The sequence below is a fragment of the Acomys minous genome (genome assembly GCF_964271855.1).
Source record: "Acomys minous genome assembly, chromosome: 5".
Taxonomy (NCBI): domain Eukaryota; kingdom Metazoa; phylum Chordata; class Mammalia; order Rodentia; family Muridae; genus Acomys; species Acomys minous.
In genome coordinates this window covers 127,891,504-127,913,880 of record NC_140494.1, presented here as the reverse complement: position 1 = coordinate 127,913,880, position 22,377 = coordinate 127,891,504, and the positions used below count along the sequence as shown (strand labels likewise).

The 22,377-nt window shown below is 46.3% G+C and overlaps 1 protein-coding gene and 1 long non-coding RNA gene across 4 annotated transcripts in view; both read right to left on the bottom strand.

Moving 5' to 3' along the window:
* LOC311597124 overlaps positions 1 to 18,925 on the bottom strand; it is a 58,467-nt gene extending 39,542 nt beyond the window's left edge. Inside the window, exon 1 of the long non-coding RNA XR_014779104.1 lies at positions 16,458 to 18,925. This is a non-coding gene — a long non-coding RNA (uncharacterized lncRNA). The remainder of the gene's footprint in view (positions 1 to 16,457) is intronic.
* RORA (RAR related orphan receptor A) overlaps positions 1 to 22,377 on the bottom strand; it is a 764,431-nt gene that overhangs the window by 664,046 nt on the left and 78,008 nt on the right. The window lies entirely within an intron of this gene.

Genomic DNA, 22,377 nt, shown 5'->3' with positions numbered 1-22,377 from the left:
GCAGCCCGGGCTCTAGAAGGATCGGACCTACTGATAAGAGCTATAGAATTGTATACATTACGTGACCGGCCTCAAGCATGTGCGCTGGTGTTAAGCGGGAGCACAGATTCCACAGTTCTTTGGCTTTGAAACTGACCAGCGTGCAGTAGCCGTTTATGCCTGGTCCCTAGTTAGTGCGTACAGCACTGCGCAAGCCCTGACAGGCAGAAGCAAAGAGATGTGTGCAAGGAGAGAGAGCACAAGGAATGAAGCGTCTCTCAGTTTTAGTTACCATTCAGCCATGAATAAGCAATTGAGAAAAACTTCCTCTTGGAGTATCATAGTTTTGTATTATTCTTACCTAGGTTTGAGTTAAAAGAGACCTAAAATGACTAAAGACATGCCGTAATTTTCAAGACTCGGTTTGGTTGTGCTCAGACTGTCTAATGGTTCCCAAGCCAGGCTGCTGCTCTGTGCATGATGGCCACACCTGGGGGCGTTTCAGCCATGTGTGGACTTTGAGAGAGCAGGTACCGGTTTTCACTGAGATGCCCTCTCTCACTCCCCAGTCCTCAGTGGGCTCTGTTCTAAAGAAATATGGAGCCATCCAATCAGCCACTGTCCTAGGAAATTTCAACCAGAGTACTGTGGAAGGCTATTCTTTCTCTAACAGTAAATTGTAATAATAAAATGATTGTCTACTAAGGAGTACACATTAAAATTTCTGCTTTTGAAAGTAGCTTTAAGCACATATTTGCCCAGATGTGGGAGTGTTGCTGTGTTTCGGTATCTGTATGCAGCAGTTTGGCTCTCTCCCTGGCTTTTGAGAGTGCACGTGAAAGCCAACAGTTCTGCATTAATAACCAGCTACTTTTTAAAAATTTTATTAATTTATTCAGATTACATCTCCATTGTTATCCCATCACTTCTATCCTCCCATTCCTCCCTCCCTTCCACTTTTACTCTATTCCCCGCCCCTATGTCTGTGATCGAAGGGGACCTCCTCCCCCACTATATGGTCACAGGCTATCAAGTCTCATCTTGGTAGCCTGCTTATTCTTTCTCTAAGTGCCCACCAGGCCTCCTCACCACAGGGAAGTGGTCAAACATGGGCACCAGAGTTCACATCCGAGTCAGTCCCCACTCTCCACTCAACTGTGGAGAACGTCCTGTCCATTGGCTAGATCTGAGAAGGGGTTTGATGTTTACTGCAAGTATTGTCCTTAGTTGATACCGTAGTTTGAGCAGAACCCCTGGGCCCAGATCTACCCATCATAATGTTCTTCTTGTAGGTTTCTAGAACCCTCTAGATCCTTCTATTTTCCCATTCTCCCATACTTCTCTCACCTAGAGTCCCAATAGGATGTCCTCACAACTATCCCAATCTCCTACTTTTAAAAGTTCTCTTATACAATACATCCTGACTTCAGCTTCCCCTTCCTCCACTTCCCCAAGGCCCCTCCACTCCCTTCTCCCCCAAATCCACCATTCCTACGGCCACCATCTCACCCCAGAAAAGAACAGTCCTCTCAGGGGCATCAACCAAACATTGAATAACAAGAAACAATAAGACCAGGCACAAACCCTCACAGCAAGGCTGAGCAAGAAAACCCAGTCAGAGGACAGAGGTCCCAAGAGTAGGGAAAATCGTCAGACACCCCTACTTCCACTGTCAGGAGTCCCCACAACACAGCAAGCCAGCAGCCACAGCATACATGAAGAGGGCACGGCGCAGACCCACGCAGGCTCCACGGTTTCCACCTCAGTCTGCGTGAGCCCTCTCCAGCCCAGCATCGCTGATTCTGCTAATCAGCTACCTTTTAAGCCCCCTAGAGAGACTGACAGGGACCCAAAAGACAACAAAACCAGAGCTCAGACTAAAAATTAATAAGGAGGCATGCCATTTGTTTACAAATGCATCGGACAGTGGAATGCACCAACATCATTTTATTCATCTTTAATAGCCAGTCATTAAAAATTTTTTTTCGAACAATATCTTGGGCTGGAGAGGCGACTCATGTAAGAGTTTAGAGTTCAGCTCTCAGCACCCACATCACGCGGCTCACAACCACCTGCAACTCCAGCTGCTGGTGAGCTGACGCCCTCTTCTGGCTTTTGAAGGTAGACAGACCCACAGACACATGGTGTACCCACACACAAACATACACAGACACATGGTGTACCCACACACAAACATACAGAGAAATGTGGCGTACCCACACACAAACATATGCACACAGTGGCTACCCACACACAAACATACACACACAAGTGGCATACCCACACACAAACATACGCAGACACATGGCGTACCCATATACAAACATACACAGACACAAGTAGAAAGTAAAATTCACCTTTAAAAATTGTATATTCATTTCTTTTTAATCTGCAATCAAGTAGATCAAGAGCATCCTGGCCCAGGTCCCCCCAGTCCTCCTCCCACTGCGCCTGAAGCACGTGTGGTGGGGACTTTCGACCTCCGTGGCACATCCTCTATGGCACACCCTCCGTGGCACACTAAGCTTTTCCTGTGGGTAGGCTACTGCTGTGGATGCAAACTGAAGTCTTCAAGAAGGACAACGTGTAGGCATCTGCCTTTTTTTTTTTTCATGCCCTTACAGAGTTATTTTTCCTCTTGATATATTGTTTTGTTTTTTACCAAATGTTCCTGTTAAATGTTTGCTTTAACAACTTTTTTTTGTTGTTGCCTGTTCCTCGCATGACTTTGGAAGAATACTATGATGTTTTTCACTTAGAGCAAGTGCAGGCACAGCCTGTTGATGGAACCCATCTTGTGCCCTAAAGGGTGAGAAGAGAGAGTTTTCTCATGCTTGGATGCTATTCTTGAACTTGTAGTGTCAGAGACATGTATTGCCACCTTAAAACACACACACACACACACACACACACACACACACACACACACACACACACACACCTACCAGCAAATCCTAAAACTGTGCAGCCAGACGCCTAATTCCAGTGCCAATGCGAAGCTCGGCAGGCCAGTAGAAGTGGCAGCATGCATCTAGTGACACTGGGACTCAGACCCGACACGTGGTCTTAGGTTTAGACAAGGAGAGGACCAGCCCTCAGAAAAGAGCTAAACTGAACTTAGCATTTTAAAATTTGGAGTGTATGCTTACATGCATTCCACGCTTGCTGAACAATCAATTTGCTTTGCCTTAAATTAATGCAGTAATGGGTAGCTATAAAAATTGCGCATTTCATAGATTAAAATTTAATGATGAAATAATAGGTAATAATAGGTTACCCATTCTAATATAAATATCAATCAGTAAATGCACTCAAAAATAATGAGTAACTTTAGGCATCCCATTTCTGGGGTGACAATCTTCAAGGAGAGCCATATAAATTGGAAAGTCATTGTCCATCAGGACAGGCTAGTCACCCTAAAGAGAAACATACAAAAGGCTGCCAACCTGAAGCAAAGGCCTATATTAGGCTTCTTTTGGCCTTATTTATATTGAGAAATCTGGGAGGTTGAATATCATTATTACCTTTACTTTGGCATGCTACTTCCAAATCATTCGCTTTTATGCTTAAAGGAAACTGCTAACAGCCATGCTTGGAGTAGGGTCAGAGCAAAGGCGGTAAGCTCTTGGTGAGCCAGGAATGTGAGAAACATATGGATTCGGTATTTAAGATTCATTTGGGTTTTTCAATGCAACAACACGACTTATTTTTACTTGCTCCCCTCTCCTCTAATTATCTATGTGCATGAGACAGGTTTTTTTTTTTTAAGAAGTACTTAAGCAAGTGACTCACATAGACGTGGGATGGAGCTGGATGGTGCTGCCTGGGCTGAATGAGTCGCCAATAGTGAGTGTTGGAGCTTTTCAGGCTTCACTTCATACACACAGAAACTCAGCTGCGGCAGGTTGGCCAGCGTGAGTCGTGTCCCCCCCCCCCCCCCCAGGAAGAGGACCACCCAGTCGAGGCCAGCGTGCAACGCTTGCCTGCTTTAAGAGCGATCTCTGGAAAGCCTTTGATGAACTGTGAGTTTTTATACTTCAAGAAGTCCAAGTCCCTCCCAGCCTCTACCCAAGTCCCTTCAAACCGCTATTAGCAGAACGCCTCCCAAGCCCAGAAAGCTGCGATTGTGCAAAACACAGAGAGGGGCTTGCTCTGTGTAGTGTTGGCTACATTCTACAGGACCCTGGGGCCCTCAACATGCTATACGGTGCTTTGGTTTGTGGAGGAAACCCCACACCTGCCTCCCCCACACAGAGACATATGATAAATGATCAGCTAATATTAGACTTAGCATAGTTGAAGGTCTGAGCTTGGCTTTTAGACTGAGTCTTTCTTTAACATGTCAACAAGCACCAAGAAGCCACAAGTGGAGACAAAGCAGGCAGACTGGCCAGGACTCACAATAGGATCATAGCATCAAGAATGACCCATCGGGGGGCTGGAGAGATGGCTCAGTGGTCAAGAGCACTGACTGTTCTTCGGAAGGACCCGGGTTCAATTCCCAGCACCCACACACATAGCAGCTCACAACTGCCTGTGACTCCAAGATCTGACAACCTCACACAGACATACATGCAGGCAAAACACCAATGCACATAAAATTTAAAAAAAAAAAAAAAAAAAGAATGACCCATCTTCTCCAGGAGCCCATGCAACACAGCTCGGAGAACACTCACCTAACGTAGTAGATTTGAAGAACCAGGCTTTTTTGTCTGAAAAGAGCCACATATTTTACTTTCTTGCAAAACAAAAGTAAATCAACCAGACTTAAATGCATGCAATTAATTCATAAATATCAGCTTAGGACAAAAGGAAGTAGGGAGTCAGGATTCCTTCAGGTTAGCAGCTGTATGGTCACTGGTGGCTTCAGGTGATTTTACCCTCACTGAGGACCACAGAGCATTTGGGAAAATAAGATAGCTGTCAGATGAACCCTGTATACCTCCGCCTCTTAACAGAGCCTAAATCCCAGACCACAGACAAACGTTCCTGCCCTCCCGCCTTAGGGACCTGTGGACAGAGCAAGTCAGACATCTCACTGGAGAAGAGGAACCCCAAAACTGCAAAAGGAGAAGGGGGTTGGAATTCGCACCTGTCTTCTGAGCATTGGAGAGTCTGGGGCCGGAGGACTGAGGTAAGTCTGAGGCCAGCCTGGGCTAAGCTATCCTGTCAGATTCTATTTCAAAAAGAAAAACAAAACAAAACAAAACAAACAAACAAAAACCCAAAAAATAAATCACAAGAAGAAAAATTAAGGGTGATCTCCCCAGAAGCTTCGTTTGCTCTGAAATTCTAGCTTCATCTCTCAGGGTTTCTTTAAAAAAACAGGGGCTCGAGAAAAGGCTTGGCAGCTAAGAGCACTTGCTGCTCTTGCAGAGGCCCTGGATGGATTCAAGTCCCAGCACTCACAGTAGGCAGCTCCCAGGAACTTCAGTTTCAGAGGATCTGACGCACTCTTCCGCCTTCTGAGGACACCATGTATGCATGTGGTGCCCAGACACAAATCCAGGCAAAGCACATGTATACATAAAACATTCAAAATTTAAAATATAGCTAAGGAAACGAGGGCTGAGAAGAATCGCTACCTTGTCGGAAGCTCTTCCCATTCCAGAACGTTCTGCTGGGGGCTGGAGGCCACCACTTGGCACTTTTCAGACTTCATTTGTATATTCTTGGTTGTTTTGCTATAAATGTAACCACCGGGTATGCACATGCATTCACCGTACGCTGAGTGTGCAATGCCAAACTGAGGTTTTTTTTCATCTTTTTTAATAATATATTTTTAAAGTCTTTGAAATCATAACATAATTACACCACTTCTTTTCACTGCTCCCTGCAGCCTCTGCCATGTATCTCCCCTTGCTGGCTCGCTCTTTCTCTCAAATTCATACAATTGCTGTAACCTGTCATCTGTTACTGCTGTTCTAGGCTACCCAAGGGCATTAGGCACATATGTGGTACATAGACATATGTGCAGACAAAACATATACACGCGAGCGCGCGCGCGCGCGCACACACACACACACACACCACCACCACCACCACCACCACCACCACCACCAACAACAACAACAACCAAACAAACAAACAGTTTTGAGGAGAGGACATTTTCCTCAAACAGGTCAGTTGTCTCATCCTAGCAATGTGTCCCGTCACGTTCCCAAACACAGAGACCAAGGAAGAGAAGTTGGGCCTGGTTTTACTTACTTTAGCCATAAGCATGAAGCAGGCATGGAAGAGAGTGTGTTCAGTAATACCGCAGGCATGTGACGCCTTTGGGCACAGAATGCTTTTAAAGTAGGCTAAAAAACCATGCTGTCTGCTACTTGGCATCTTAACGTGTGGTGTAGGAGTGTGTAATCAGTAACTTCCCCCTTGGAATGTTCCAGTTTATGATTCAACAGTAGGCACGGAAAGGTTGAAGGGGACTGGAGGTAAGTACAAAGTGTGAGGACCAGAGTTCAGATCCCCAGAAGCCCTGTAAAGCCAGGCGCGGTAGCCTGCTTCGGGAATCCCAACACATCTGCAGTGAGATAGGAGGTAGAGACAGGATAACTCCCCAGCATCTTGTGGGCTAGGCAGCCTGGTACAAGCTGTAGCGAGTGACAAGGGACCCGACCTCAAACCAGGTAGATGTCACGGCCTCATACTCAAGATGGTCCTTTGACTCCACAAGTACACCCGGCACCTGTGTGCACCCTCAAGCACATCCCCCAGTAACTAAACACCCCAGGGGTCACCTCCCAGATGTAAAGCAATGGAAATGCCTGCATAGCAGACAGAGGAGGTGACACTCTGACCTAGGTGGAAGGCACCGGCAAGCTAGACAACTCCCCAGACTGGCCTCTTCCCTTCTGTCGTCCCTCGGTGTTAAGAACCTCTCCCGGGTCTTTGCACCTCCCCACGGCTTCTCTGCCATGGGACCTCCAGTGCCTCTGCTTGGTTTCATGCTTTGTGGTTGCCTGGCTTGCTTTTTGGTTTTTGAGGTGGGATCAGTCCTGCTCTGAAACCCCAGGTGGCCTGAACCTCTCAACACAGACCAGGCTAACGTCCAATGTGCTTAAGCCTCCCAAGGGCTGGGATTACCAATGCGAGCCACCCTACCCAGCTTTCATACTGGTTCTTTGCTCAAGGGCTACGAGCTTGTTGAGAAACTGGAAGGTCCACATCAAATAAGAAAGGCAGGAAGCAGGTGCGGTGGTGCACACCCTGCGGGTCCAGCAGTCAGAGGCCGGAGGAAGGAGGAGCCGCCGAGGTTCAGGGGGTTTGAGGCCAGCCTGAGCTACCTGAGATCCAGTCTCAAAAAGGAGAGGAAGAACTCGGGGTTTAGCTCAGGGATAAACCGCGAAGCTGAGGTCTTAGCAAGGGCCAGGCCAGTGTGGAGCCAGAGAGGAGAGCAAAGGAAACAGTAAGCTCTCCTTGGGGACGGGGTCCCAGGCTCAGCCCTCTGCAAGCCTGGGCTGCAGCGCCGGTAAGCCGGGGGCAGGGGAAGAAAGGAGGACTACTGTATATTCATATTTCGGGGATATTTTTAGTCTTGTGTTTTTGACGTGTGAGCTGCCAGCACAAAATACACCAAACACCTTCCTAACTCCCTCAAACCAAATAAATAAATGAAAAGAGAGGCTGCCGAAACCCTTGACAAGCGGCTTGTCAAGAAAAGCTGTTTTTCACATGAGAAACCTATCAGAACCCTAAATCCTGCCGCATTCTGTTCTATTTGCAGCTTCCTTATCTGTTAGCATCATAACAGGGAAGTGTAAATTGGACCCCCCTCCAAAAAAAAATTCTGTTTTATTTTTAAAGCCAAAATGCGATCAAGGAGTTTGCCTGCTTCCCAGAGCATCGCATTCACATTTCAGAGAAGGTACGGATTTTCCAGAGGAAGGGTGCTATGGATTCCCGGCATGAGTGCCACATGCAACGGGTTAGAAGAGCAAGGCGAGGCTTCCTGCCCTCGTGAGGAGTCAACGTTTTCAGTGACTGTTTGAGCGTGGAATCAAGAACGTAGAATTTGGAGGGGGGGAGTGTATAGAATAAGCCAGGGCCGAGGCAATCTGAAGCCAGTACGCAGGTTATTATGGAACTGACTCTCCTCTTGTAAACTGAGCTGCGACAGAATTTCTGAGGACCAGGCCAGAGAAATCCAGAGAGATGAAAAAAAAATCCAAAAATCAGCGGAACAACCTAATTCATTCTCACTGCCCAGCATGACAAACACTTGGAGGGGGGGGGAAGTAGATGTATTGTGCTCTTTTTATTAATCTTTATTGCATGTGTATGGATGTTTTGCCTGAATGTTTGACCACAGGCTATATGCACTCAGTGCCTGCAGCTATGGATAGTTGTGGACCACCATAGGAATTGGTGGGAACCGAACCTGGGTCCAGTGAAAGAGCAGTCAGTGCTCTTAACCACTGAGCCGTCTCTGTGGCCCCAGAAAGATATATTTTCCAAATTAAAAATAAAATATTAGGGGAAAAGTCATAAGAAAGTTTGGGGGTTAAAAAAAAGCCAACATCTCCAGAAGTATAAGATTGCTAGGACGGTGAGGAAAAAGCGCTGGGGAGTGGGAGAGGGACGTGAACGTGGAACAGGGAGGACAGGAGGGGGGGGCTGCCATCAGGCTGTAAGGTGATTAAATAATAAATTAATTAAAGAAAAAAAAAGATGCCACAGCGTCATATTGACCCAACCTACAGTGGCCAGAGTTAGCGATGCAGCTCTTCCAGGCCACCTGGTAGATCACGAGCCACTGCTCTGGGTGTCAAGTATCATCAAGGGACCATTTATACACAAGGAGCTCAGAGAGGAAGCCTCACTTGGCTTCTCCCTGGGTCAGTGCTTCTTCAGTAAGGAAGTGCCTCTTACAAAGGAGGCCTAGCTGAGGAAGGAGAGGCCTAACACCTTCAGGGGTGAGAGGTCATGTGAACCCTGTGCTGAACGGCAAGGAAAAACAAGAGGCTAAGCGTGGGGACGGCTTCAAAGCAAAGGGAAAGAGGAAACAGAAGTGGACTAAGGCAGCATTTAACTGTTAGCATATTAGCACAGAAGGACTGTGTGGACACTGCAAGGTGTGTTCCACAGCCCACACCACACACACATGTGTCCCACAGCTCACACCATACACACATGTGTCCCACATCTCACACCACACACACACACACACACACACACACACACACACACACACACATGTGTTCCCCAGCCCACACCACACACACATGTGTCCCACAGCCCACACCACACACACATGCGTCCCAAAGCCCACACCACACACACATGTACTTTACAGCCAACATGTATAAATATGTGTTTCATGGGCCACACCACATAGACATGCATTTCATAATTCACACCATATAGACAATCTATAAAGTTTTGTGAGGTTTTTGTTTGTTTTGCTCACTATTGTTGGCACCTTAAATATCTCCGAGTTTTTGTCTTTGGGCCCCAGAGCACCGCAGCTGAATCCCATGACTCCCCGCCTTCTCTGAGCAGGTGCCTGCACAGTTTTTTAGCAATCTTGACATCCCTCGATTTCTCCAGAATACAGTGCTTGCCCCTTCTCTTCCCTTTGCAGCTTGAGTATGACAGATTCAATTTTGACAGTTATTACCTATAACTCATTAAATATTTTCCTCTACAACCGTGCCGAGAGGCTTAGAATATACACCAGCAAGCAGCTGCTTCACGGCAATGCACAGTCAAATACTTGAATATGTATTTAGGAAAGAAGGCATCCAAGACTACGGTGTTTTTTTTTTCCAAAACAGCCAAGACTCCAATTTCAAACCTGACAAAAATAACTCAAGAAGGAAGATCCAGATCGATCAATCTAACTTAAAAACACAATGGTGTGGAAATATTAACTCAAAAAAACAGTAGAGAAAAATGTCTCAGGTGCGATAATAACATATCACAACCAAATGGGGCTAACCACAGAGGAAGAGCCCTTTCATAATTCCTTATCTCCATAAGCTAATTGAAGAGAAAGACTGATATCACTCAAAATGCATTTGACAAAAATAAGCTAGTTGAGCTGAAGAGATGGCTCAGCAGTTAGGAGAACGGGGCGCTCTCCTGGAGGACCCAGGTTCAATTCCCAGCACTCACACAGCAGCTCACAACCTCTGTGCCTCCTGTTCCTGGGGCTCCAACACCCCTTTCTGGCCTCTGTCGGCATTAGGCATGCAGTAGCACACAGGCATGCATGTAGGCAAAACATTTACAATAAAATAAAGAATTTAGAAAGTTGGCTATGAGTAAACTCAATTAAAAACTTATGACTACTCTATAATGTATAATATATATGTATACATACATATATACACAAATGTATGTGTATATGTATGTGTGTGTGTGTGTGTGTGTGTGTGTGTGTGTGTATGCATAATCTTATCTTAAGAGCCCAGAATGTGAGCTGAGGAGACAGTTCAGACAGTACATGTCTTTCTTACAAACATGAGGACCTAAGTTCTGAGTTCAATTTCTAGAACTTTTATTTTTTATAAAGCTGGGTGGTTCTTATTAAGACTCAAGTGCTCAGCTGGGAGGTGGTGGCACACACCTTTAACCCCAGCACTCGGGAGGCAGAAGCAGGCGGATCACTGTGAGTTTGAGGCCAGCCTGGTCTACAAAGTAAGTCCAAGACAGTCAAGGATACACAGAGAAACCCTGTCTCAAAAAACCAAAAACCAAAACAAAACAAAAAACAAAAACAAAAACAAACAAACAAAAATCCTCAAGTGCTCATTACCAATACCAGTAATTTCACATTTTCCACTTTAAAATTATCCAATTGCACTTAAGATATTATCATGAAGAATAAGAATTGGAAAGAAGCAAAAGTTGTGTGTGTGTGTGTGTGTGTGTGTGTGTGTTTGGGACAATCCACCAAAATATAAGTGGAAATATTAGAACAAACGTAAGTTCTCAGTTACAGAACCAGTATGTAAAATACAAGTTAAATGTCAGAAGAAACATACTATGAACAAGAGCAAAAGGGCGTGAGTTTGCAAGAAACAAATTTAAGAAACACACAATTGACATACACGAAACCGTCAAGCTATTACAGATAGACAAAAGACGACAAATTAATGGCAAGCCATTGCTCTTAGATTGGCAGTGTCCTCGTGAAAATGTCATTTCCTCTCACACTGCTCTACAAATCTAACATGATCTCAATAAAAATACCAACATAAATGCTTTGAGACTTGGAGGACTTAATTCTAAAAAGCACATGAAAAATTAACCTGTGAGAATAACCAGGAAAATTCTCAGGTACGGAGTTATTAGCCCCACTGGACGTTAAAACATCCTAGAAAGCCAAGGTGATTAGAATAGAGAAACAATAACGAGGGGAAATGGAGCCAAAAATCTCTCCAAAATAGACATAATGCTTAAGAAGTGTAGTATGTAATACAGGGGACATTTCAGATGTGGCAGAAAGACAAATTTTCTAATAAGTGCGTTGATACTCTCGGCCAGTTATGGGCTATGTGCGGATAATGCTGGTTCCAGTCTCATATCTCACCAGAATAAAACCCAGCAGCCTCCAAAATTAAGAATAAAAAGTAAAGACTTTAGAAAACTAAAGAGAAGACTGGAGGAAGAAACCCAAATAAGGATACAAGCACAGGAAGGCTCTGAAGAGCTCAGAGACAAAACCCAAATGGCACCAAATCAAAAGATGAAATATGGGCGGGAAACAGATAAATCCTGTGCTTCGAGGTTCTGAAGGCAGCTCTGGGGCAGTGATGGCCACTCAGGAGTAACCCAGAGTGGAAACAGGGCCTTGGCCGTTCTTGTCCCACACTGACTAGACCTCGGATGCTGGCATCTTGAGGGAAGAAGGGAGACTTGAACCAGAGGACTGTCACCAGTGGAAGCAACCCTGAAGGGGACAGAGGACAAATTCCTAACCCCTCCCCCATGTGCAAGAGGAGGGAAGGGCAGCTTGGGCTTGAGGAAGGGCCTGGGCCCCTTAAGCACAGGCCATGGGCAGAAGACGAACAAGTGGTTGAACAGCACACAAATCCGTGCTCATTTGCGATAAAACGTCCACAGCCAACTCCGTTTGCCCAACTGGGAAAGCAAAGAAACATGGCTGCCAACGCACAGCCAACACCCATGCTGGTAAATGTCCTGGCAACGGGGAGTGCTAGACTCTCACTTCCTCCCACACGGAAAGTCCACACAACTCCTGACCCAGTGTTTCCGCTTCAAGGAATCATCTCTTAGGTAAAACTCACACATGTATCCAAAATATGCATTATAGCCATCAGCAGTGACTCCCTTGAAAGCCTGGAAGCAGAAGGCAGGCCGGGCATGCGTGCTTTGCTGTCTGTCTTTACACCACACCGAATATTTTACTCACTGTTTCTGGGTACAGATTGAACTAAGCCATATAACAGGAAGCTACATTAGTACCAAAAATTTAAATATGGAGAAAAAGACACCAAACTTGTGGACAAAAAAAAAAACAAAAAAACAAAAAAACAAAAAAACCAAAAAAACAAAAAACAAAAATCAGAATGGGCTAAATGAAGGCTGTATCTCTTAAATGCCAGGAGCTTGGATTGTTGGGTTATGGGATGGAGGGAATTTGGAGTGAGTCTGTAAATGTCTGACACACCTGCTATCCAATGAACGCAGTCAAAGCCTCTAAAATATGACCAGAGCAAAAGGCTGAAGTCTTCTAGAAGCTATGATTTTAATAGTTTTATTTATTACTTCTGGTCCAGTGTGTGTGTGTATGTGGGGGGTCTGTGTGTGTGTGTGTGTGTGTGTGTGTGTGTGTGTGTGCACATACTTGCTGGTGCCTTGGGTGCCAGAGGGCTCAGATCCCTGAAGCTGGAGTTACAAGTGGTTGCAAGTTGCTGGGAACTAAACTCCAGTTCTCTGCAAAAACCAGTGTACACCCATAACTGCTGAGCCGTCTCTCCATCCCTAGAAACCATCATAACAAGAGGAAAATATTGGCTGGTTTAAATGCATGTAGATATGTATGTGTATCTGTGCCTATGAGCATATGCATATATATGCATCTATATGTACGCATATATGTATGTCTATGTCTGTTGTGTGAATAATTGTGTATCTGTGTCTGTTTGTATATGTATGTGTGTGTGTGTGTGTGTTGCTTGGATATGTGAAAGTGTGTTAACGTGTGTATGTGGTTATGTATGCTTCCTGTGAGGATGTGTGTACATGCCTGTATGCCTCTATGTATGTGACCTGTGTCTGTGTACAGATGTATGGAAATATGTGCGTGCATTTGCATCTGTGTATGTATGCATGTGATCATGACTGTGTCTCTGTGTGCATGTGTACATATATGTATACGTATGACTATATATTTGTTCCTGCATGTACTCATGCACATCTACCTGTGCATGTGTAGACATGCGTATATGGCTGTGCATGTATTTGTGTGCATATATGTGTGTCTGTGTATATGTGTATGCATAATGTGTGTCTGTGTATGCATATATGTGTGGATAAATATGTGTACATATGTGTGTGTCTGCTGAGGATCTTTCACCTGGACAGCCTTGCTGTGACCCACACTAAGGTGTGTCTGCCTGTGCTCTACTGATGGTGTTAATTATTTTGCCCAGACCCCTCAAAAGAAAGCACTGTTTCCCACTGCCGACCATCTGTTGTCATCCTCAAGAAGGATCTACACACATCTCTACCGGTTCGCAAGTGCCCCTCCTCTCCACAACCCACTAATTAATTGTTGCAGCTCTAAACCTCTACGAAGAGGAAAGTAATCTAAATACACCTCCCTCCTTCCCTCTAATGCACACACCACAGGGTAACTTTCCGGAATCCTCCAGAAAACGGATGTGGCTCAGCAACAGTTAAAGATGAATTTCTTGTGCCTCTTGCGCATTTACATAATTGATTCGCTGGATAATGCACTCTGCTTCCTTATTTAATAAACATGTTAATGATTTCAGACAATTACTCAAAACTGCCTACAAGTGTCTGCCTAAGAAAAGCAACAAAAAATAATTAAAATGAAAATACACACCAAAAGGCACATCCTTCATATCGCATTACACCAGATATTAAGTCAATATGTCACCCTGTCACCAGTCACTTGCTACCTGCTGTTATACATTTATTCAAATTCTAATGTATTAGCTGAGGCTGAGACATTGGTGAGACACCCAAGTGGGTGAGCACACAGTGAGGGAATAAACCTGGCACTCTGTCGGGGTACAGGCAATGAAACAGCACAGCCCGGGAGGGAGAGATGATAAACCACGGCCAGAAACAGAAGGTTGGCGCAGATGCCTTTCCAAAGCAAAGCTTCTTCAGGCTACTCCTGGTGGGGGGCAGTCACGGGGGAACTAGATGGATTCTATCTCCTCCCCCATCCCTCAGTGCTTGGAGCACCAACGTCCAGAGGGCCCGGAGCCGGCAGACGCCTGGTCCCGTCCAACCATCCTCACATTATCCTATTTCATTCCCCCAGGACATTCACACAGCTCAACCCAAAGCCACACGAAACCATGGACATTTTCATTCCCGGGAGGGTGGTGAGTGACACCTCGTGACTTTGTGTGGTGGGTGGCATGATTCCAGTCCTCTGTGAAGCCTGGCCAGGCCCACTTGAGCTTGGTTCTTTCAGCTCCCGGCAGAAGCTTAGCTGTTTGGAGTCAGTGGCTTCCGGTCATCCTCCAGGCATTCCGGAAGGAGGGTCACCTGTCAGGTACAAGGCAGGAGCATGGGAGTTACCCGCTCTTGTTAGAACTTAGTGGCTTGTGGCTCATGAAGTACCAGATCTGCTCCATCCAGAAGACCATGGGAGGCGAGGGGGAAAAAAAAGAACTCAGAAGAAAGCAAGCTTTCGTCAGGAACTCTGCTGGGAAGGGTACAGGAAATGAGTTGGGAGACCAGGGACTTTCTTGGCCTATGTTTATCCTTTTTCATTTCAAAGTGCAAGTGTTCAGGGTAGAGGCCACCCATGATACCAGCTCATAATAATATATGTCAGTAGGTGTGTGTGTGTGTGAGAGAGAGAGAGAGAGAGAGAGAGAGAGAGAGAGAGAGAGAGAGAGAGAGACAGACAGACAGACAGACAGACAGACAGACAGACAGACAGACAGAGACAGAGACACACAGAGAGACAGACAGACAGACAGAGAGCACTTATATTGTTGTTTTCTCTTTTACTGTATTAACCTGCCTTGTTCAGAGCCTTGGTGTGACATGGAGGAAACGGAAAGAAATAAGGCCAGTTAATTCAGAACCACCAAAAGAAGCAGGCACGTAACCAGGAGGCTACTGAGCTGACAGGCAACTTAAAATAACAGGTGGCAAAGCCTGGCCGGTATCCCTGCTCAGCTCTGCGCACAGTGGATATCGGGTTTCAGGTGCCTGAGGTATCTTTAAACTGAGCACTTGGCTAAACATTCTGTTTCCCCACATATTGAACGGTCCACGAGACTACCGAGACAGCACCGGGTCGCGCTATCACCTGTCACTGAGAAGAAGGCTCTTCTGGTGCTCGGAGACACACCCAAGGCGTGAAGCACAGCAGACCAGCAGGTGTACCCATATCAAACATTAACAAGAGAAGCTGAGGAGATGGCTCAGTGGGTAAAAGTGCTTGATGCACAAGCTTAAGGAGCTGAGTTCAAACTCTCAGCACCTTCATAAAAAAGCAAGGATCTTGATGAATGCCTGCAATACCAGTGCTGAGCGCCTCGGGAACAGCGGCCTCCCTGTGGCTTGACTGCTGGCCAGGCTATCCAAATTGGTAAATTCCAGGTTCACTGAGAGACTCAATCTCAAATATAAGGAAGAGGCTAACCAAGGCATGGAAAACAGACTTCTGACTTCCACGCACCCGTACATACAGAAACACACACCTCCACACGGCTTAAACACACACACACACACACACACACACACACACACACACACACACACACACACACACACAGAAAAGCCAATTAAATTCACCCCTTACTCCCCAGATGAAGAATAACACAAACAGGGCAGGGTGGGAACTCTTGATGTTAATAGCACTCCTGCAAGGTCATGGCCAAATCCTTCTGGTCAGGAAGAGAAGCAGATAACAGCCTGACCAATTGTTCAGTATTTTTTAAGAGGCCCTTTACACACAGCAGCTCAGAAGTTAATTTAAAATAATAATGGGATCTGTGACCTGACAATTCCTAGAGGGAAGGAGGCTTAAATGATCTCATATATGGACAAAAACCTACTCAGGTGACTGATTTCATGTGACCTGTTTTGAAAGGCAGGACACTCACTACCTCTACACAGAGCAAGTGACTGAGAGCAGCTCCCACGCACAGACAGGCCCATGACAAAGGCTCCCCTCCAAACCTGCTGGGGCTCCCCAGGAAGCTTGAGTTATACCCCTTTATGCTTCTAGCACTGAGTAGAAGTTGGCTCTGGGTCCCCCACTGGGGTGTGACTTTCAGGGCTAAGTGTACCTCGAGGTTAGGGCCTTCATCCAGTCAACTGCCATCCTCACGCTGTCTCCTACAGAAGAGATGACTATGCCACTGTCCTCCCTGACAGATTTAACAACCGTTGGCTGACCATGATGGTTCCTGTAACAGAGACCTGTGGGGCATGTGAGCGGGGTTCTATAACCCGTCTGTGCTTAGCAATTCCACCAATGGTCCTCTTATTCCTTCGTCTCCATGGCAACTGCATCCTTAAGGCCAGACTCCCAAGACTTGTCCCACTCCTGCAGATACCCTACCAGACAAGCTTCTCATCAAAAGAGTCCCATCACTACTACCAAAGAGGAAGCTAAGCCCACTGCTAACATGCCTTTCGCCCTAAATCATCTCCTTTCTTATTCATCCACTGCCTTTCTTATTGGATCCCTGGAGAGGATTTGAAGGAACTTACAAGAAAGGACAGACGTGCCATTAATCAGCGCTGGTGAGGGGAGGAAGCAACTGTGCTCAACTCGTGATGATTAATATAATGGTTGAGATCCCACGGGGACAGCAGCCAGGATCTTCCAGGCAGCTACAACAAAAGGGGAGCCACTGGTGAAGAATGGCTACCTCTTCCTCGCTGTCGGAAATGACAAAGAACAAGATGCCCCCCGCGGAGACAGGCTTGAGAGCGGTTTGCCAAGCGCTGGCGTAGGAAGGCCGCCCGCCGTATCGCTGGACGAGAATGTCCACTTCTCTTTCGTACTCGTTACACTTCACACTGCATCATGGCATCTCTATTTTCTTAATTGTCTAAAAGCAGGACCTGGCATAGGAGTCAAGAATTCTGGTGAGATGCCAAGCACTTGGCTCCACCATCACTAGCCAGAGAAATGGCTGACAAGAACCAAGAGCAATTCTTTCCAACTAGTATTTTTTCTTTTGAAGTTTGAAAAAGTATCTCTCTCTCTCTCTCTCTCTCTCTCTCTCTCTCTCTCTCTCTCTCTCTCTCTCACACACACACACACACACACACACACACAGAGAGAGAGAGAGAGAGAGAGAGAGAGAGAGAGAGAGAGAGAGAGGCTAGGGAGATAGGTAGATCAGTCAGCAAATTGCTTGCCACATAATCCTGAGGGCATGAGTAGCATCCCCAGGACCCTCACAAAAACCATGTGTGGTGGCGTGCACTTGTAGCCCAGCACTGGGGGGCAGAGACAAGAAGATCTCGGGACTCACTGGCCAGCAAGTCCCAGGCCACATGGGAGACCCTGCTTCAACACGGTTGATGGCTCCTGAGGCAGAAGACCTGAGATAGGCCTCTGGCCTTCACATGCACACATGTGCACATGCATCTGAACACACAGGTACACGGAGAGGCAAAAAAAATTCTACACAGTAAAGACCCTTTACACATGAAGAATCGGGGCTAAACTTCTCATCCAATTGAACTTTTTTGGTCCTTATTTTAGATTTATTTATTTTATGTGCATCTGTGTTGTGCCTCCATGTATGTCTGGGTGATGGTGTTGGATCCCCTGGAACTGGAGTTACAGACAGTTGTGAGCTGCCACATTGGTGCTGGGAATTGAACCCGGGACCTCTGGAAGAGCAGTCAGTGCTCTTAACCGCTGAGCCATTCTTTTCAGCCCCACAATTTAACTCTTAATTTTGTACCACTTGGACTTAGCTTCTGAAAGCCACACGCAACCCAACGGTGCAGCTCTTCCTAACAGTAACTCACGCTTGACGAGTTACTTCATGTTTCTTAAAAGCAAAATGAAACCAGGAGCAGGTCACATGGTGAGCACTGGCCGGCTCTATCTACTTGGTCTTCTCTGACCTCGCAAGGCTCTACATCCGTTGCCATTCTCAAAGATGGGGGCATGCAATTTAAAAGGAATTACCGCAGAGCCGTCGTCTGCACACAGATGCACACATGCAGATAATGTGTGCATACAAACAAGACCGTCTCATCAGTTCGGTTCACGTTCTGTGACCTCCTTCACCCCTCCCCACGCTAACAGAATTATGTCTAACAGCCTCGTTTAAACCCAGACCCAAAAGAAAGCATCCCTAATGAAACACAATTTCAAATTAGAGTCAAATCTGTCTCCTAGACCAAAATATACAAAAAAAAAAAAAAAAGGCTCTTGCTTATATTTTTAAACTTCATGTGACTTATTTAAAGATTCAAGGTTTTCACTGAAAGGAGACATGGATGACTAAACTTCCATTTAGGCTAAACAGTAGCTCAGGCAGGATTAGGGCTCATCTGGGTTCCTTTCAGCCCTCTTCACTGCCACTTATGGAAGCTAACGCGACCCAGAGAGCCACTACCTCCCCTTTAGTGTCTGTGTAAGGCCAAGAGACTGACAAAACGTTGTTTTCAGTAAAGCTGTCACTTCTCTACCTATGAGTCGACATTTGTAATTATCCCATCGCTCCAGCCACCCTCGGTTGCTTTCCTTTTTATTGTATTAAGTTAAACAGAGCTGTGCTTGTTGCAGAGATTTTACTCTTTTAAGAGGGGGAAAAAAGTCTCAACTTCCTGAGCAATAAGACTATGTGGGGTAGGGTGTCAAGTAGAGTAAGCGCTCTTATTCCTGAGCCATTCCCAGCAGGCCTTGCCTACAGGCTATATTCATGGCTCTCGTGTGTGTGTGTGTGTGTGTGTGTGTGTGTGTGTGTGTGTGTGTGTGTGTGTGTATGCCCCATCTTACCTGTATGTGCACCCCATGAGTGTAATAAGTGTGATGCTCACAGAGGCCAGGGGAGGGCATCAGAGTCTCTGGAACTGGAGTTACAAATGGCTATGAAATGTCATGTGAATGCTGGGAACTCAACCCAGGTCCTGCAGCAGGTGCTCTTAACTGCTGAGCAATCTCTCCAGGCCCCATTCTTTTACTTTAAACTCAGATGTGGCCTACAGTTTCTTTATAATACATGGAGAGAGTTGATAATGATTTGAAAACACAGGATTTACATGCTGTGAGGTCATCTAAATCTGATTGGGTGAAGATGCCAAACTCTACCCTGGAGAAGGTGCACCGTAGACCAGGCAGAAGCAGGCAGCACCCTGAAGGCACAACTCTTCAATGATCACTTGGCCTCCCAGCACCCAGATCCGAGTCCTGCATCAAGGAAGCAAGCACTCAACGGGACTCAGCTGGGGAGTACGTCTCTTGAACAAATCTCTTAGTCATTATCCACTTATGTTATTTGAACCTCAAATGGAAGCCCCGAAACGCACCCCTGATCTAAATACATGGAAGCATCCAATCGCAGGACATAGCTTCACTGTAGGTCCAAATATCCTACAGGATGAGCACACATCCATGTCCGGATCCTGACCAGAGACTGGTGAGTTTCAGTGTCGCTTTCCTGGGCACCATCATCTTCATCCACCCAACAAGAAGCTTCAAAGATCTGAAGTTATGGGGCTGGAGAGACAGCTCAGTGCTTAAAAGTACTAGTCCAGCAACCACTAGGACCAGAGTTCAGGCCCCAGCATCCATGTAGGAAACCAGACATCCCTACATCCCTACATCCCAGGAGGGCAGAGGTAAGGTTCCTGGTGCTTGATGGCTTCCAGCTTAGCAGAGATATGAGCCCCAGGGCTAGGGAGAGGGAGAGGCTGCCTCAATAGGACAGGTCGAGAGTGATAGCTGAGGATGCCTAATGCCCTCTTCCGCCCTCTGTGACATTTGCACGGCCTCACAAACCCACAATGTGCACTTACACTCACACAGATATACACATGCTCACACCCTCTACATACATACATAAACACACACACACACATACGCATGCACACATGCACACATGCACAAGCACTCACACACATGCATATGCTTTTAAAAGATTCGAAGTCTTACATCCATTTTCGTGATGAAACTTATCAGGCATTTATTTCAAACCCACCAGTTATGTATTAGATGCCCACTGTATGCAAAGTGCTGTTAAGGCGAGACCAAAATATCAAACAATGCATGGGTTCTGAATTCTGCCCTCTGGTGGTGGGCTCACCGCCAACACAGGCCTTATCCTAAGATGACCACTGCGCTGGGAAGCGGCAGAAGAGCTATCCATCAACAGAACTGGTGAAAACTCAGGGCTATTTCACTCACCACAGCTCTCAGCAGCTTCTCGCCTCCCTGAGTATGAAAAAATGAAAAGTAAATAAATCAAACCACTCTCCCCTCCTCTCTACCATCCACCCCTTTCCAAACACCCTGATGGAGAAGGACGAACCGGGAACAAAAAGGAGCAGAAAATTAAGTGTTATAAACTCATATTTAAGACAGGATTTTTTTCCTCCTCCTGATATTAACACTTAAAACTCACATTCTTTTACAGCTCCTAAGCTCCAAAAAGACATGCCAGCTCACCATGGCGGGAAGTGCCCAGTAGACAATGGCAATCAGTCCCCAGGGAGGTAAAACAGAAGAGTTGTCCTATTATGCCTCATTCATTCATTCATTCACTCATTCATTCATTAGTCAGTTAGTCAGTCAGTCAATCAACAAGCATTTATTGCAGCCTCCTCTGTATGCTAAGTAGCACCCTAAGTGCTGAGGAGCTTAGTAGTAGACACAGCAAACGCCTCCTTTCTTTTTGATCTCCCATCTTTGCAGAAATGTCAGCCAAAGAAACAGTTCCATGCAGCATCTATCTACACATCCCTTCAGCCAACCACAGGTATTTACTAGGTAATTAGTTCACACCAGGTTCTAAGTCCCGCTAGAAGACCAGTTTAAGAACCAACAACCTTCAGTGACATTAGCATGTCATGGCACACTGGCAGATGTGGGGCAGTGGGTGTCGCTCAGGTTCTAGGGGAAGACACATAAACATGTACCAGACGGACAGAAGGAGGAGGGAAGATGTCCTGACAAAGAATGACGTCAGAGAAGGAGATCCATGAGTATGGAGAGGACTGAAAACACCTTCTCCACGGGGAGGCCTGACTCTCAGGATGTAGCTCCTGAAGGAGGAAAGTTCCAGAAGGGCAGGTAGGCGCTTCCAGAGGCTGCAGCTCAATGCCATACCCTGTTTTCCCATCACTGGAGCGAGGTGGTGAGGAACCCACTTCTTGTTCACATAGGTTTGTACTGTGATTCATCCTGCAATGATTTCTTTAAAAGACTCCTTTGTGCGTACATGGTGCATGTGTGCACGCTTGTGTAAACATACACGGGAGAGCATACACACACCACAGTGTCTTTGTAGAGGTCAGAGGACAATGTCCAGCATCATTTCCCTTCTCACCCATCTGGAGGACCAGGTCCTGTCCTGCTCAACCCTGAGTATGTCAGGGCGTCTGGCCCATGAGCTCCACGGGATTCTCCCGTCTCTGCTCCCCATCCTGCTGCAGAGACCTGGGGTTACAGATGCATACCGTCTCGTATGGCTTTACCCATGTCCTAAGGGTCTCGCTCAGGGCCGCAGATCTGCAAAGCACATGTTTGACCTCCTAGCCAAGTCTCAAGCCAATCTTTCAGGGGAGCCCCAAGAAGAACGCTGCTAATTGTTATGGGGAAGAGAGCAGCTACTCACCCACCAAAGGAGCCAGGGAGACTCAGTGGGTCCGTCAGCTCGTAACAGGCTTTATGGCCTTGCTGGGCCCCTCAAACCCCACTTGGTAATTATAGGGCATCGGCTCAAAGGTTTGCCTCCATAATTTTCATTAGCTGATTTGCACAGGGAAACGGGCATGGCCTACTCTATGAAGTTTCTTCCAGCTCTTAAATTCCATGGCTTTTCTCCATAGCAGCAAGTATCAGTGCACCCTTGTGGACTCTGGACTGTGGGATCTGCGTATAGGCTGCCTCTTCCGTTCTTAAGTACCCTCAGAAGCACAGTTCTGTGCCAATGGCGACGATGACAAGGAGGCCCTGTCTAGAGTAGGAAGCCAGCATTATCATTCAAGCTTAATGGCACTTGCTGATCTGACCCC